The 14725-nt window shown below is 45.7% G+C and overlaps 1 protein-coding gene and 1 long non-coding RNA gene across 44 annotated transcripts in view; one reads left to right on the top strand and one right to left on the bottom strand.

Moving 5' to 3' along the window:
• Positions 1-14725, bottom strand: part of COBL (cordon-bleu WH2 repeat protein) — a 288078-nt gene that overhangs the window by 123472 nt on the left and 149881 nt on the right. The gene's annotated exons all lie outside the window — the stretch shown is intronic.
• The window catches only part of LOC108592824 (uncharacterized), a 41508-nt gene that overhangs the window by 1253 nt on the left and 25530 nt on the right, over positions 1-14725 (top strand). For 3 of the 9 annotated variants that reach the window (XR_013523875.1, XR_013523876.1, XR_013523874.1), the window contains exon 1: positions 12103-14725. This exon is cut by the window's right edge. This is a non-coding gene — a long non-coding RNA (uncharacterized LOC108592824). The other 6 variants (XR_013523872.1, XR_004727863.3, XR_013523873.1 and 3 more) reach the window with 6 other exon arrangements.

The raw sequence follows: 14725 nt of genomic DNA on the forward strand, positions 1-14725 counted from the left end.
GCAGGCAGGATCCTGTGAGACTGGCCACAGCAGACCACAGAAGCTCATCTCCAGCTGAGCCAGGGCGAGGAAGCAGACACAGTGATGGTGCAAACCTCACCAGGGCAGATGGAGGAAGAAGAGGAAGAGGAAGAGCATCAAAGGGGAAAAATACGGTAAGAGAAGGTTACGAAGCAAGGGGTGGGGGCTTGGTAGCAGCAGAGAAGGCGATTGGGGAAAGGGTGTGCATCAGGCATGCCTCAACCTGCGTGCGTGTGCGTGTGCGTGTGTGTGTGTGTGACTGTTTGTGGTCAGATGCAAGATTTCAGCTAAGGCAAATTCCAGTTTCAGGGGAAAATGAGGTTCCAATTTATATAAATAATACAATCCTAATGAAAAAGGGAATGTTTTTCCCTTTCAAATACATACCCATAATTTATGTGGTGACGCTGACTTATAAGTTCACTTTTCCATACCTCGTCAAGAGTGATACTTTATGTGTAGCCCTCCTTCAGATAAATGGATTTCTCCAAGTATTTCATTCTAAGTGGATCATGAGCATTTTATGAATACTGTGGACTAGACCAGGAAAGGAAATGGGAAACTCGGCTGTAAATGTACATGGGCAGGTTTGAGTCCTGATCGAAATGGCACCGCTACAGGACACAGAAACAAAACAGAAAAGGGAACAATCGTGTGCAGTAAATGTGACTGTTTCTAAAATGTGTATCCAATCAGGAAGGCTTCTCTGTAACTACAGGTTACTGAGTCACGAGGTGGAGGAAATAAGCTGATTAGATTTCCTCCCTGGCAAAATTTCTTTCCAAGAAAAGTAGGATTTATTATTTAAGAAGCAGGAAAAGTAGCTGTGTGGTTGAAGAGCCTCTCTTCTGGAAGGGAGACTAACTCTCTCACGCACTGTTTATAACGCTGCCCTCCCTAATCTGCTCAGGCACTTCCCAGTTCATCACTACTATACGCAGCATGCTGTAGAAGCGGGTTAAGACGGTAGCCACATACTTTATTATGCAAGACCGAACTGTTGTTTCAAGTGACCTAAAGGAAGTCTGGTGGGAAAGAATGCAGTGACATGAGCATTGCTGGGACTGTCCCGGGCTAGCAGAAGTGTGGTCTCTCCACCTGGGTGGCATCTGGGCTGACAACTGCCTGGTGCAAAGAGAGCAACTAAGCCGGTTAGGGAGGAAATCTAAGCTCCAGGCTTGGAAAATGGTGATAGATTCGTGTGCAGGCATGTATTTTACACATATTAACCCACTTGACCCCAGTACTAGCTCTGTGAGGGAGGTAATTACATGGTCCCCATTTCACAGCGAAGGAAACTCAGGCACAGTGAGTTAGTGTTTGCCCAAGGTCACACATTAGGAAGTGGTAGAGCCAGACAGGCTGGCTCTGGGGCAGAGATTCTCAAACTCAGCTGCACAGGAGCGTTCAGATGTGCGCACCCAGGCTGCACCCCAATCTGCGCATATCCGAAACCCTGAAGCAGGACCCGGCATTGCTTGTTTTCCTTTTTAAATTATGACGGTAAAATGTGTGTAATAATGTAAAATTAACCATGTTAGCCATCCTAAAGCACACAATTGCTGGTGTTAAGTACATTTACACTATCATCCAGACACTGTCTAGTTTCAGAATGTCTTCACCATCCCAAAAGGAGAGCTTGCACCCATTAAGCAGACACTCAAGACACTCCCCATCCTCCTTCCTCACCCCAGCCCCTGACGAGCCCCAATTTGCTTTTTGACTCAATGGACTTACCTGTTCCATATATTTTATGTAAACAAAATCGATATAAATAGATGATCTTTTGTGTTTGGTTTCTTTCACTTCGCGTATTGTTTTCAAGGTTTGCTCACACCACAGCGTGTATCAGTATTTCATTCCTTGTTCAGGCTGAATGCTTCTCCTTTGGATGTATGTAGCACGCTCTTATCCACTCATCTAATCATGGGTATTGGTGTGGTTTCTAGTTTTGGCTATTGTGAACAGAGTTGCTATAAGCATTTGTGTATGTGTTTTACTTGTTTTTAATTTTTTTTTTTTTTTTGAGAAAGAGTCTTACTTTTGTTGCCAAGGCTGGAGTGCAGTGGTCCTATCTTGGCTCACTGCACCCTCTGCCTCAGTCTCCCAAGTAGCTGGGATCACAGGTGCCTGCCACCACGCCCAGCTAATTTTTGTATTTTTAGTAGAGACAGGATTTCACCATGTTGGCCAGGATGGTCTTGAACTCCTGACCTCAGGTGATCCACCCGCCTCGGCCTCACAAAATGCTAGGATTACAGTGTGAGCCACCGTGCCAAGCCTGTTTTTAATTCTTTTGGGTATATTCCTAGGAGTAGAATTGTGGATCATATGTTATTCCTATGTTTAACTTGCTGAGGAACAGCCAAAATGCTTTCCACAGTGGCTATACCATTTTACATTCTCACCAGCAATGAACAAGGGTTCCAGTTTCTCTGCATCCTGGCCAACACTTGTTTTCAGTTTGTTTGAAGAGCTGTCATTCGTGTGGGTGAAGCAGTGTCTTACTATGGTTTTGAGCGGCACTTCCCCCACCGCGAATGAGGTGGAGCATCTTTCTGGGTGCTTGCTCCCATTAGGCATCTGTGTTTCGGAGTCGAGGCTGGGCCCCACCGCTCTGATCTCTGCTCCTGACCATCACAGCACATTGCCCAGGTTGGAGGTGGCTCATTTTTTTCTCTCTTAAGGAACAGAGCCTTAAGCAACAGCCATCAATATTTCTACTGGCCCCAAGACCTGTAACTTCATATGCATGGATTTCACGTGCAAGGTGCCAACCTCTGTGAGCAGCATCTGTGCAAGAACTGCAATTCCATCCTTCTGTCCTCTCCAAAAAGTATATCAGAGAGGGAATAATCATGTTTTTCCAGGTGAAACTGAATGGCTTTTGTTTGTTCAAGTAAATCACTCACAAATTTGGGTACATTATTATTAATTAGCAAATAACGAATCAGCCCCTCCTGGGGACTCCCCGCCACCTCCTTTTAGAATTGCTGCAAAGCACAACAGCCAGTCAAGTGGCTGTTCCCATGACTGCAGGGAGGGGCTGCGGGGCATATGCATCTCAACGTCACCCATGACGTTCACCTTCAAAGCACTCAGCAGTTTCCCTGATGTTCTCCTGGTAATCTTGTCATTTAGCCCCGGCCCTTCCTGTTTTCCAGCAAGACTCAGACTCTGTAGCTCTTCTGCCATGCCCCCTCTGTTCTCCCATTGAGATATTATCTCTTGTTGGAAATAAAAAGAGGGGATAGAGGAAGGCGACTGCTGTGGAGCTGCTGGTGCCAGAATGCAGGGAGGGCAAGAGCTCAGATTTCTGGGAACCAGGGAGAATTAGAAAGAAGGCCTGGTGAAAGCTGTGCATTTTCTCATCCAAAGGCAGGTGGTGCAGAGAGGGAGACACAAGGGATACGGGGTATTCCTTCGCTTCTTTCCAACTCAAGGTGAGCAAGTCAGAGCAGTCACGAGGAAAATCCAAGAGCTACAAAAGTTACCTAATAGGAGGGCCGCAATCCATTAGGAGGTTGGAGAGCAGATACAGCTGCTGATTCTCTGGTGGCACCAGGAGGGGTGTGATGCTCTCAGCTCCAGACTTGGTGATGGGGATCCAGTGGGGGGCTGCTCATTAACCAGCAGGAAGCATTCCCCAGGCCAGGGCCCCTGCACAGGGACAGCAGAAAGTGCTGCAGAGGGGAAGGGCTTGCCTCTGAGAGTCCAGTCAGGACTCAGCAGCCCTGAGGCAGCTTTGACCTCCAGGCTGTGTCAGCCCCCAGCTTGCAGGTGGCTGGATGTGGCCTCCCGCTTCCTAGAGAACAGTTAGGAGCCAGCGCTCTGAGAACCTGCCCATGGCCATCCACTAAGCCCTTCCTTATCCTGACTCACAAAAAGGTCCTTCAGCCTTACATGGGTCACGTTTGTGCACAGGGCAGGTGGGAGGCAGCTGGAGTGATGGGGGGTGGGCTACAGAAGGGAAGGGGCCCATTTCCCCTCATCTTCCCGCTTTGTCTTTCTCTCAGAGCTGGCGCTCCACCTCGGCTCCTGTTAGATTCTCCTTTGGTTGGTTTCTAAGGCACAACTCTACTGGCTTTTAAGCAAAACTATAGGTGCTATTCAAAGTCTCCCTCTCCCCAAGTGCAGGTATCCTTCAGCGGCCCACTGGGCCCTGTTGCCCTCCATCTTCCCTCTGACACAGCGACCTCTAAAGCCTTGGCCCATAGATGCTCTCCATGCCACTAAGGTCTTGTCCTGGTCCCTCCCCTGCCTGTCCGCCATAAACGCCCTTGACTTGCTCCCAAATTTCTTGACTTTCTGTGACTCACTCTTGAATTTCCTTAGCTCCCTTTCCTGGGAAACCTGCCAACTGGAAATGCATATCCCTCCCTGCCATGGCTCCCGGCTTTCTGGCCTCCTCTGAGATCCACCCCCGAGTACCCCTTCGGAGCCAGGTGAAGGTGTAGGAAGGGAGGTGGGGTGCTGGCAGCCAGCTGTAGCAGAGCAAGCCAGGGCTGCCGTTCAGACACCCCCGTGGAGAACCACTGCTCCAGGTGTGCCCAAGCCCCTTATCATCTACTCTGCGTGTGTGTGAACAGACATACACATATGTAACTTCATCCCACCACAAAAAAAATCTCACATCTTTTAAACACTCAAGCCCACAATTCCAATTTTAATACAGGAACCACACATCCTATTTCTGGGTGGTGTGGTTTTCCAAGTTCCTGAGACCTTCTCTGTGTCAAGGTTTGCTATAAACTCCAAGCCTGAAAGGCATTTATCTTCCCCAGGTGGCCCCTCAGCTCCACTGTTCTGTGCTTGGCTTGACTTTGTCTCTGTTTCTGGGAGGCAATGTGAAGTGCGAGTGTCTGTCACTCCTCATGAACAGAGTCACCTCCTGATGAGTGCTGGCGGGCTGAAGGCACCCATTTTCTCAGTCCCACAGGGGTGTGTCACTTCTCCCAAAAGGGCAGGAGGTGGCATCTGTGGGGCCTTCCCCACCTGCGGTCAAAGTCAGGTGTGTCCAGGCTGCCACCTTCCTCCCAGGCACACTTTCTCCAGGTGCCCTGTGTTCCTGAACCTGTCTTCACACTGCAAGCAAAACACCATCCCCACTTTGTCTACAATTTTATCTCCCACTTTCTGAGCAGCTTTAAAACTGGCTGGTACACTTGCAAAAATAAGCAAATAAACTGATTTTCTCATTGCTTCTAGAGTGTTTGGTGGACTTACTCTTGCATGGATTTGACCCAATTCTAAATTTATTATTTCATTATTTGTCCCAGAATGTCTTTTTGTTTTGTGTTGTTTTTTGTTTTTGAGATGGCGTCTCACTCTGTCACCCAGGCTGGTTGGTACCATGGTTCACTTCTGTCCCATCCCCCTAAGCCTTATGAACCCCCCAGCCTGCTGATACCCACATTTATGTTTACAGGGATGACTGCATTTTTACAGAAACCATCTCTGTCCAGCCTGTTTTGTTAACACATTTGCCAGACCTAACGCAAGAGAAAAAAATGGCAATAAGCTATTAACTAATATTTTCAAGGTTTCCCAGCTATTCTCCTTCAGTTCAATCCACTGCCGGAAGCTTTCTCCATTGCTTCCTACCTATGTTTTCTGTTGTGAAGAGTTGGCAAAGGCAGAAAATAATTCCAACATTAAAAGTGGTTTCATATACAAACTCACTGACAGTACAAAAGGCTTGAAAACAGCATCTTTTCTCACCCTTGTTGTATGATTTGCCCAGTGGATTCAGGGTGCTGTCGGGATAGAGGCTGGCGATGGTCTTGGGGGCATTTCTCTTTCTCATGCCTGAATGGGAATGCTCTGGCAGTTCAGCCCAGACATTCTCTAACTCAGATCTGCCATCCAGGGTCCCCAGCTCAAGAATCCTCTGGACAGGCAAGCAATGAGCTGAACCAAACCATAATCCTTTATTATGAAGATATTCATTTTTACATATGGCTAAGAGCTGCTTGTCCCTAGCCCACTATGGCATATCATCAGATTAAATTCATGCATAGTTAGAATTTACTCTGGATTCTAATTTTGTCTTCTGTGGGTCCCAGCTGCCATGGGAGATTGTAAAGATCTTATCAAATGTGTGCTCTCTGGTGACAAGCTTACAGCGTAAGGAAAAGATACTTTTTTATTAGCGTATCACTGGCATCATACAAAAGTTGGTCTTAGGCTTTGAAATGCTATGACTCTTAGTTTCTCAATAATATAATACTGTTAATTTTGCTTTATTGCTACCAGTTAATTATTCTTGCTGATAATTAAAGATGTTTAGCTAATAATTAAGATGGTAGCAAATAATTTTAAATTACCAGAATAAAGTAAAAACAAGAAGTCATCCCTACTCTATGCTAAAAAGCAACCATAAATGTAATAATCCCCAATGCACTTGTATGTTAATGTTTCACTACCGAGAAGCTGCCTGCAAGTATGTGTTATTTAAATTGTATTGCTGATTTCATCATGACTGCTGTTTGCTGTTAACAGCATACTCTGTGGCCTGTAATCTCATAGATAGGGTTCTCTTATGAAGTAGATGGGCAATATGATTGCTGACAGCCAGTGAACTCACACGACTTCTTTACATGCTTCTCTTCCCTGTCATCGAGGAAACAGGGACAAGAGACCATGGAAGCTGTTGTGGTAAGGAGGCCGCAGGGTCTCTGGCCCTGCTTGGTGGGTAATGTCAGGACAGCCAGCTTGGCAGCACCTCTACCTTTGCGTTCAGTGATTTCAACACCAGCGCTGCCACACGGTGGCCAGCTGAACGCTTTTATTTCCCAGACTTCTTTGCAGTGATATGGAGCCACGTCCTTAAGTTCTCAGCAATGAAATGGGAGTGGATGGGAGGTGCATGTGACTTCCAGACTGGCCTGTAGAGACTTCACGGATGTGTCCTTCAGTGGCATCCCCCTCCAACTGATGGAGAAGCAGATGGCCGTAGTCGTCATGGAGGCCCGTGTTGCTGAAAAGTGAGTGCTCCATCCTTGGCGGCTGCAACCTCCCAAGTGCCCTGAGAATCACCAAGAGCCTCTGAATCCAAGCTTCTGAATTCTGGGGACTTCCTTGGAAGAGCAGCTTAGCCCATCTTTACTAATATGCTGGCCACAGTCAAGGGAGTCAGAGTTCCATGCATATTCTCCCCACATAGAAGGAAGCCAGAGGAGGAACCATGAGGGTGGTTTTAAGCTACAGGCCTAAGGCTGGCTGCTGGACCCCATAAGAATAGGCACAGACCAATGTGCTATAAGTGCAAACTGGGGCAGAGAACATGGGCAGGGCATGGAGGGCCACGGCACAAAGGGGCTTTGAGAGGCTTAGAGGAAGGGTGCACACAGCTGACATCACTCACAGTTCCAGGGGAGTGGGTGGGATTCCAATGGAGGCAACAAATCCTGATTTGGGGCCTGACTGTACTTCAATAAAACAATAGATACCATTATGTCCCAGCAAAGGGATTAAAATGAGGCTTCTCCTTCATCAGCCTCTGTACTAATAACTCCCAGTGGGATGTGGGCAGCTCCCCTCCTCTCTGAGAGTCCCTGGCTGGGCCATGGGTGTCATTAGGGTTTAATCACTCTCAGTGGGATGTGGGCAGCTCCCCTCCTCTCTGAGAGTCCATGGCTGGGCCATGGGTGTCATTAGGATCTGCGTCACTGGCACACATCCCAATCCTGACCTATAGATGTGGAGTCAGCAGGTAGAGGAGAGGAATGGGCATAGGCAATTTTTGCATAACACTGGAGAGAATTCAGTATTTCCCTCTTCCATTTACACTGGGGAAAATATCAATCAAAATCTCTGCATCAAAAGTGAGAGTCCTAGGCAACCAGGCCATCTGCTTTGGCATTCACCAATTCTTTTTCTGTGTGTAGCCTTCACTTGTACTACTGACGGCTGTCTCTAACATGGGATATAAAGTATTAAACTGAGCCAGAGATCAATTCATATCAGCTACACTCTGACCAAGGCAGGCATGCATTCAGTGAACACATCTCAGTTCCTACTCTTGTTTCTAGGCACTGCACCAGTTGAACAATCAGAAATCATAGCGACAATAATAATAAATGGCTCTTCATAGAGCTTAAAGTCACTTCACCTGTTTGCTACCAATTAACTCCAATGTTTAAACAAAATTCAGCTGCAATGGATGTTGAGGTCAGAAGAGAACCTCTGGAAGAAGAGGCAGAGATGGTTTTGGACACAGCCAAACTAATGATTAATAGATGCCTGCAAAGACAGGGTCAGAAGCCACTCTTTGCCAGGGTCATAAAATACGCAATATTTAGGACAATAAAGAGGATTACCTGGTAACAGAAAGACTGCACGATTCCTATGTACCCTTGGTTTCATTTCTCCAGATTTCTGTGTTTCTCCCCTGACCATAAATGAAGGAAGACTCAGAAGCTCTACACCTACGGTAGTGTGTGTTAAACAGAGTGGTATCCAAGTCAGTACACTTAAACTTGATGGAACCTAAACACAGGAATGTTATCTGCTCAGGACTACTTAAGGCCTACGGCGTGAATTATTTAGAAATGACCTGAGCATGTACTTCAGGTCCCATCCTGATGATTCCGATGGAAGGGAGCCTGCATCGTCAGTAATGAAAATGCCAACCTTCACTTCTGCCAATCTGCATGCAACCAAGAAAAACACAGAGAGATAAGGAAATTCAAATGCAACTGGGAATCGGTTTCTCTGTGAGCCACTGTATTTTCAAAGAAATAAGCTTCACAACACCTGCATTTATAATTTGCTTGTGGTTTTTTCTATAAAGCTAGAAAATCATCCAGACAATATAGGACATTCATTATGATAAAAGAAAACAAGTATCAGAGACAATCCACTTAGAAAATATCACCAAATGTCTATTTTTGTAGTTCAATCAAAATACTCTGCACACACACACATACAATTTTCAACCCAAAAAGGCAAAATAATTCCTTTCTTACCCTTTATTTTTCTTGTTTCTTTTTTCTCCCTTTTTCATCTCCCCATGATGTCAAGACAGTAGTTATTCTTGTCCCAGTTTATCACATTATCTCAGTTTGAAGCTCAGGGCCGATACCTCTGAAATGTCCCTTCCTGAAGGCTCATCTGTGTCTCCTCCAAAGGAGACATCAGGTTCCCCAGGAATCACCCAGCAGGAAGCATCACCCAGAATTAGTCAGCTTTATTGGAGGCTGTCGTTAGAAGGAGTTACGCTCACCATATAATGATAGATCCAGAATATCTTATCTGGGACTGAAAACATTCTTAGCCAAGCAAATGAAAGAATTCTCTGATCCCTCTCACCCCAGATGGAGGGTCAAATATTGAGACATAGTTAGTCATTTATTCAGTCTATTTTTAGACACATTTCCAATGGGCAGTCAATAAAAACCACCCTACACACACACACACACACACACAGAGAGAGAGAGAGAGAGAAGTAGTTAAGCGTGCACTTTCAATCACTAAATGGAACTGCTGAAGAATGGGGACTTTCATTTCTTAGCGCTTCTCCTCCCTCTCCCCCTTAAACTACTCTGTATTTAAATTAGTAGCACAGGCGCCCCTATGCTGGAGTCCCCTCTCAGAGCGGGAGCTATGCAGCACTGGCAGCTTAGCTGAGGCTTTGCCTTCTCTGCACAGACCTTCCCTCTCCCTTCTCACAAGGAGAGCCGAACCCTCTGACTCTGCCGCCTAGGTGACACAGCAAGACTCTGTCTCAAAAAAACAAGGCCTCAGGTAATGCCAGCACATTTGGAGTTTTTAGTAGCACTGGCAACAGGTTCCTTGGTGTCTTCTGAGGGCAGGGGCTTGGCCTGGCTCCTCTGTGTGTCCCCAGTGTCCCCTGGTCTGCCATATCTCCTATGGGACAGACTCAGTCAAAGTGTGCCCGGAGCAAGGGATTAGGGGAGGTGAGTGTCGATGTGATGAGGGACTTTAGAGGAGGCAGGCACTCTAATCTCTTCTCCCTTTTCTGTTCTCCTTCTTTCTTTCCTCATTTTTTACCCTCAACATTCATTGTTCTTATTTTCTAAGTCAAAATTTAGACTTCGGAAAATAATCACTTCAGGAAGTCTACTGGAGAAGATGCTATGATTAATAATATATCAGATACTTGAAAATTACTAAAACAGTAGACTTTCAATGTTATCACGACAAAAGTGTAAGTATGTGAGGTCGTAGGTATGGTGATTAGCTTTAGTTAGCTGTTGCACAATGCCTTGATATAAAATTTTTCTTTGTCAACTGAAATAAAAGAACAGCAAATCATCACACACATTGTTAAAACATGTAAAATACGCTCTGCATTGTTTATGGACAGACACCCTTTCACTGTATTTCTTAAAATACAAAACTTTCAAAAGGGTTGCTGCTCTGGAGAAGGAAGGAGAGAGCCGGTTATGTTGTTAGAGAGGTGGTGGCATCTGCGTCTGCTGCGATTCTTAGTCATTAACAAGAAGATGCGCAGCAACAGTTGCCTGTTTAAATTTGTTAAACACAAAAAACAAAAAACCAACTCACACTGCTTTCTAGAGAAGTGCTGTCATTTTACATTGCCACCAACAATACATGAGTGATCCAGGTTTTCTGCTTATTGGCAGGTGAGACTGTCACTGTTTTTTCTTTAATTATTATCATTTTGATAAGTATGTAGTGATATCTTATGTTTTTTTATAATCCTAATGGCTAATGACATTGACATTTTTCAACTGCGAATTTGCCATTTGTATATTCTCTATGGCAAAAGGCCTGTTTGTGTTTTTGGCCCATTTTTAAACTGGATTCTTTAATTTTTATTATTGAGGTTTGAGAGTTCTTTATATTTTTTGGACATAATACAAAAAGTTATTTTAAGAGATTTTCAAAGATTTATTACATTTTTTGTTTTTTTAAATATGCGTAATAGTGAAAATGGTGGTTTTATGGGTTATATCAATTCCATAAAGAGATTGTTTTGTCAATTTGATTCAAATTGCCATAACGATAAGATGTGATTAAAAAGAGTATGATCGCTATTAAATGATAATTACTCTTCTGTTTATTTGTCCATTTTTTTCTTCTGCTAGCTTATTTTTTGTTTACTAAAACTTTATGCAAATGTGTAATTTTAGTAAATTGTAGAACAATGAACTATGGGTAAGAGTAAAAACCAGGCTTCTAAATTTTGACTTCGGATGTTATAGGTCACAGGTTTCTCAGCTATTAATAGATAACTGTAGAGTTTATAAGTTAAATATATTAGAAGTGCTTTGGCTCCTAAAAAAAAAAAAAAAAAAAGATACGCAGCAAATGTAGCTAAACACACATGAGCATTTGTTAATGGTGGATGATTGGTATGGGACTGTTTATTATCTCTGCAATCTACTATGAACTGGTACTATGCAAAAATCCAAAAGAGAAGGAACTCTCAAGGTACAGTTTATGTTGAAAGAATGGATCCCAGCCTACAGGATAGGAGGGCGGCGGGTATAGCCCAGCAGCCCCCCTCACTCACACGCGTCCACGGCCTGTGACCATCGCTCAGCAGAAGAAAAGGGAAGGACTGTAGGTCCGCGTGGGACACATTTACGATGCAGAAATCAATAAAATGTGACAACCCGGGAAGAGAAAGCAAAGGTGGCGCTAACAGAGGAGAGAATAAGGAAGCAGCAGGGGTTTAGGAGGATCCCAGGCTCCAGGGTGGAGGACGCATATCTGGGGGCCCAGGCTGCGCGGACCTGCAGACTCTGGGGCAGGTGCCACTGGGGACAGAGCGGGGCGGGAGGCTGGGAAACTGCCTGCCCCTGCCCTTTTCCAGGGAGAAGCTGGAACAGAAAGCCGGCAAAAGTCCGGAGGAGACACTCACTCCGAATGCAACGTGCCGTTTTTATCTGATGACACCGCGATGAGCGTGCTGCAGGAATGGGCACTGGCCTGCGTGCCCCCTGCCGTCTCAAGCCTGGGGCGGCGTTGGGGCGGGGGACAGGGAAGGCACAGCATGGGGCGGGGGACAGGGAAGGCACAGCATGGGGCGGGGAACAAGGAAGGCGCGGGGCGGGGTCAGGAAAAGCGCGGGGCGGGGACATCGAAGGCGAAGCGCGGGGACTGCGTTGGCGCGGGCGGGCGAGCTGAGAAACGGCTGCCCCAAGGGCAGACCCCGGGGCTGCCAGTTTGAGGGACGCCCAGTCTATAGTCTACTTCCTTTTTTAAGAACCAGGATCAAGAGACGCGAAGAGCCGGTCAGGTGCGTAGAGGAGGGTAGCGGGGCGGCGCTGCGGGCTCTCTGCAGCCCCGAGCCAAGCCCACCTGCTGGCTCTGCTCACCTGGCGGCCGCCCAGGAAACTGCAGGGAACTGCAGGGCGAAAAGCAGGGAGATGCGGAGGGGGCTTTGGAGGCCACATGTGCTGGGAAGTGGAGGCGCCTGGAGGCCTGGGCCAGGTGACAAGGGCAGGCTGTGCGAAGTGGTGGGATTCTGGATGCATCTTGAAGGTGGAAGATGATATGAGGATTGTAGGTGGAGGGGGGAGAGAAAAGGGGGCAAAGAGGACCCCAAGATTCTAGCCTGAAGAATTGTGATGGCGGAGATGTCATCTCCCAGACAGGAAAGGATGCCGAAGGGCAGAGAGCTCTGCTTCTCACCTTCTCTGGTATCTGAAGCAGCGTAAATCCACGTGCAGGCAAGTGAGATTCTACAGTTTGATATTGTCTGACAAAAAGCAGGGGAAGCCCAGAAAGGAAACACCAACAGTGGAAATAAGAGTCATGTGTTAGGGAACGTAAGGAAAATCGGTATTTGAAAGGGACATTTTCTACCTCAGTACAAACATCACATTTTCAGCCAAGTGGTAAAAAATTCACATTTCTTCTTTTCCCTCTGAGAACTGGTCCTGGCATTAGGCCCTGTTTATAAGCTCTTCAAGATCTGTTTGTATACTATTCCACAAATCGAATGCTCTGGGAAAAAAATTCATCAAAGCTTTAAAAACAAAACCCTCCTCTGATAGTTCCTGAGTTTGCATTAGAGATCATATGATAAGAATACTTTTTAAACTACTTTTTTGTTGTTTTGAGACTTTCACCCTTGTCGCCCAGGTTGGAGTGCAATGGTGCAATCTCGGCCCACTGCAACCTCTGTCTCCTGGGTTCAAGCAATTCTCCTGCCTCAGCCTCCTGAGCAGCTGGGACTACAGGTATGGCCACCACACTCACCTAGTTTTGTATTTTTAGTAGAGACAGGGTTTTGCCATGTTGGTCAGGCTGGTCTCGAACTTCTGACCTCAGGTGATCCACCCACCTCCATCTCCCAAAGTGCTGGGATTACAGGCATGAGCCAACATGCCTGACCTATTTTTAATGATCAAACAGGTATGTAAAGAACCTTAGAATGAATTTTCTAGATATTAAGAGCTATTTACTTTCCAGTAGTCGATAGAAGTTTTGTATACACAAGGCTCTGAATCAGAAATGAAGAGCCGAGGGGCCATAACGCACTGTTATTTGTTGTTGGTGACAGTCATTGAGGGAAACAATGCAGTGCTTCCATGTAGTTGTCACATCCTTTGATTCACTAATACCTTTGCAGGTCTCTTTCATAAAGAAAACCTCCCACATGAAAAAAGGCTTTTTGGATAAAGGTGAGTTTCACATTATTTATACCGGAGAAAAGAAGCGATGAGCAACAGGGCCGAGCCAACCTTCATTAAGTGTAGCTGTGAGCTCCTTCCTGTGCTTGGCACTCATTCCATCTCATTTCATCCTCGTAAGAAAGCTAGGTGCTGGTGATTATGCGCCCACTGTACACATGGAAAGATGAGGCTTTCAGAGGTCTCAGAGCTGTGTGTGATTAAGTCAGAATCCAAATTCAAGCAAACGAAAACAAAACCCATGTCTTCCCTTTACATGGAAGACCATACAGCCTTTAAAAGAACTACGCGGGAACCAGGACAAATTCTAAAGGATATGCAAACCTCTGTGCAATATCACGGGCTTTATGTAAAGTGCAGATGTATATACTGAGAGAAGCTCAGGAGAACATGCAACAAGAAACCCTGTTAGATTTACAGGCACTCAACGTGATTCTCCTTTTACAATCTGCCATAGGCAATTTATTTTATTTTGAATACAAAGCATTTTCTAAAGGTACAAGCTAAATTTTAAAAATATCTCTATACAACTGATGTATAACAAAACTTAATTCTGCATCACAAGCATATGGCTCAGCTCCCAAGAAATATTTTCCTGTTCTCAGCTGGTGAAGACTGCAAAAACAACAGATCTGAGCTTTCCCAGGCAGAGAAAAGCTCGCACGGGGACTTGCTGTGCATGTGACAACACTGGCACCCTGTGGCAACACCATGCCATACATGCGAAGACAACGTCTGCAAATTCTCTGTAACCCCCTGGAGACCTGGATCAGCCAGTGGAAATGCAGGCTGTCCTAAGCATGGGACTCAGGGCAGCTGAAATTATGGAGTTTACTTTACACTGCCGCTTTTAATATCTTTTTCTGAATATATTATTTTACTAGTGGCTTCCCTGTAAATGCCTGCCCCTGATTCTGCAGAGGCTTCCATCAAAACCAATGCCACTCAGCATGAATTCTGGAAATTTCGTTAGGGCTTTTGCTATGGAAATCACTTCAAATGTAGTCTTGGCTCCATCCATCTGTGAGACACTACAGTGACACACTATTTCTGTCGCTGCCTCAACAGGGCAA

This window comes from Callithrix jacchus, chromosome 11 (genome assembly GCF_049354715.1).
Source record: "Callithrix jacchus isolate 240 chromosome 11, calJac240_pri, whole genome shotgun sequence".
NCBI lineage: Eukaryota > Metazoa > Chordata > Mammalia > Primates > Cebidae > Callithrix > Callithrix jacchus.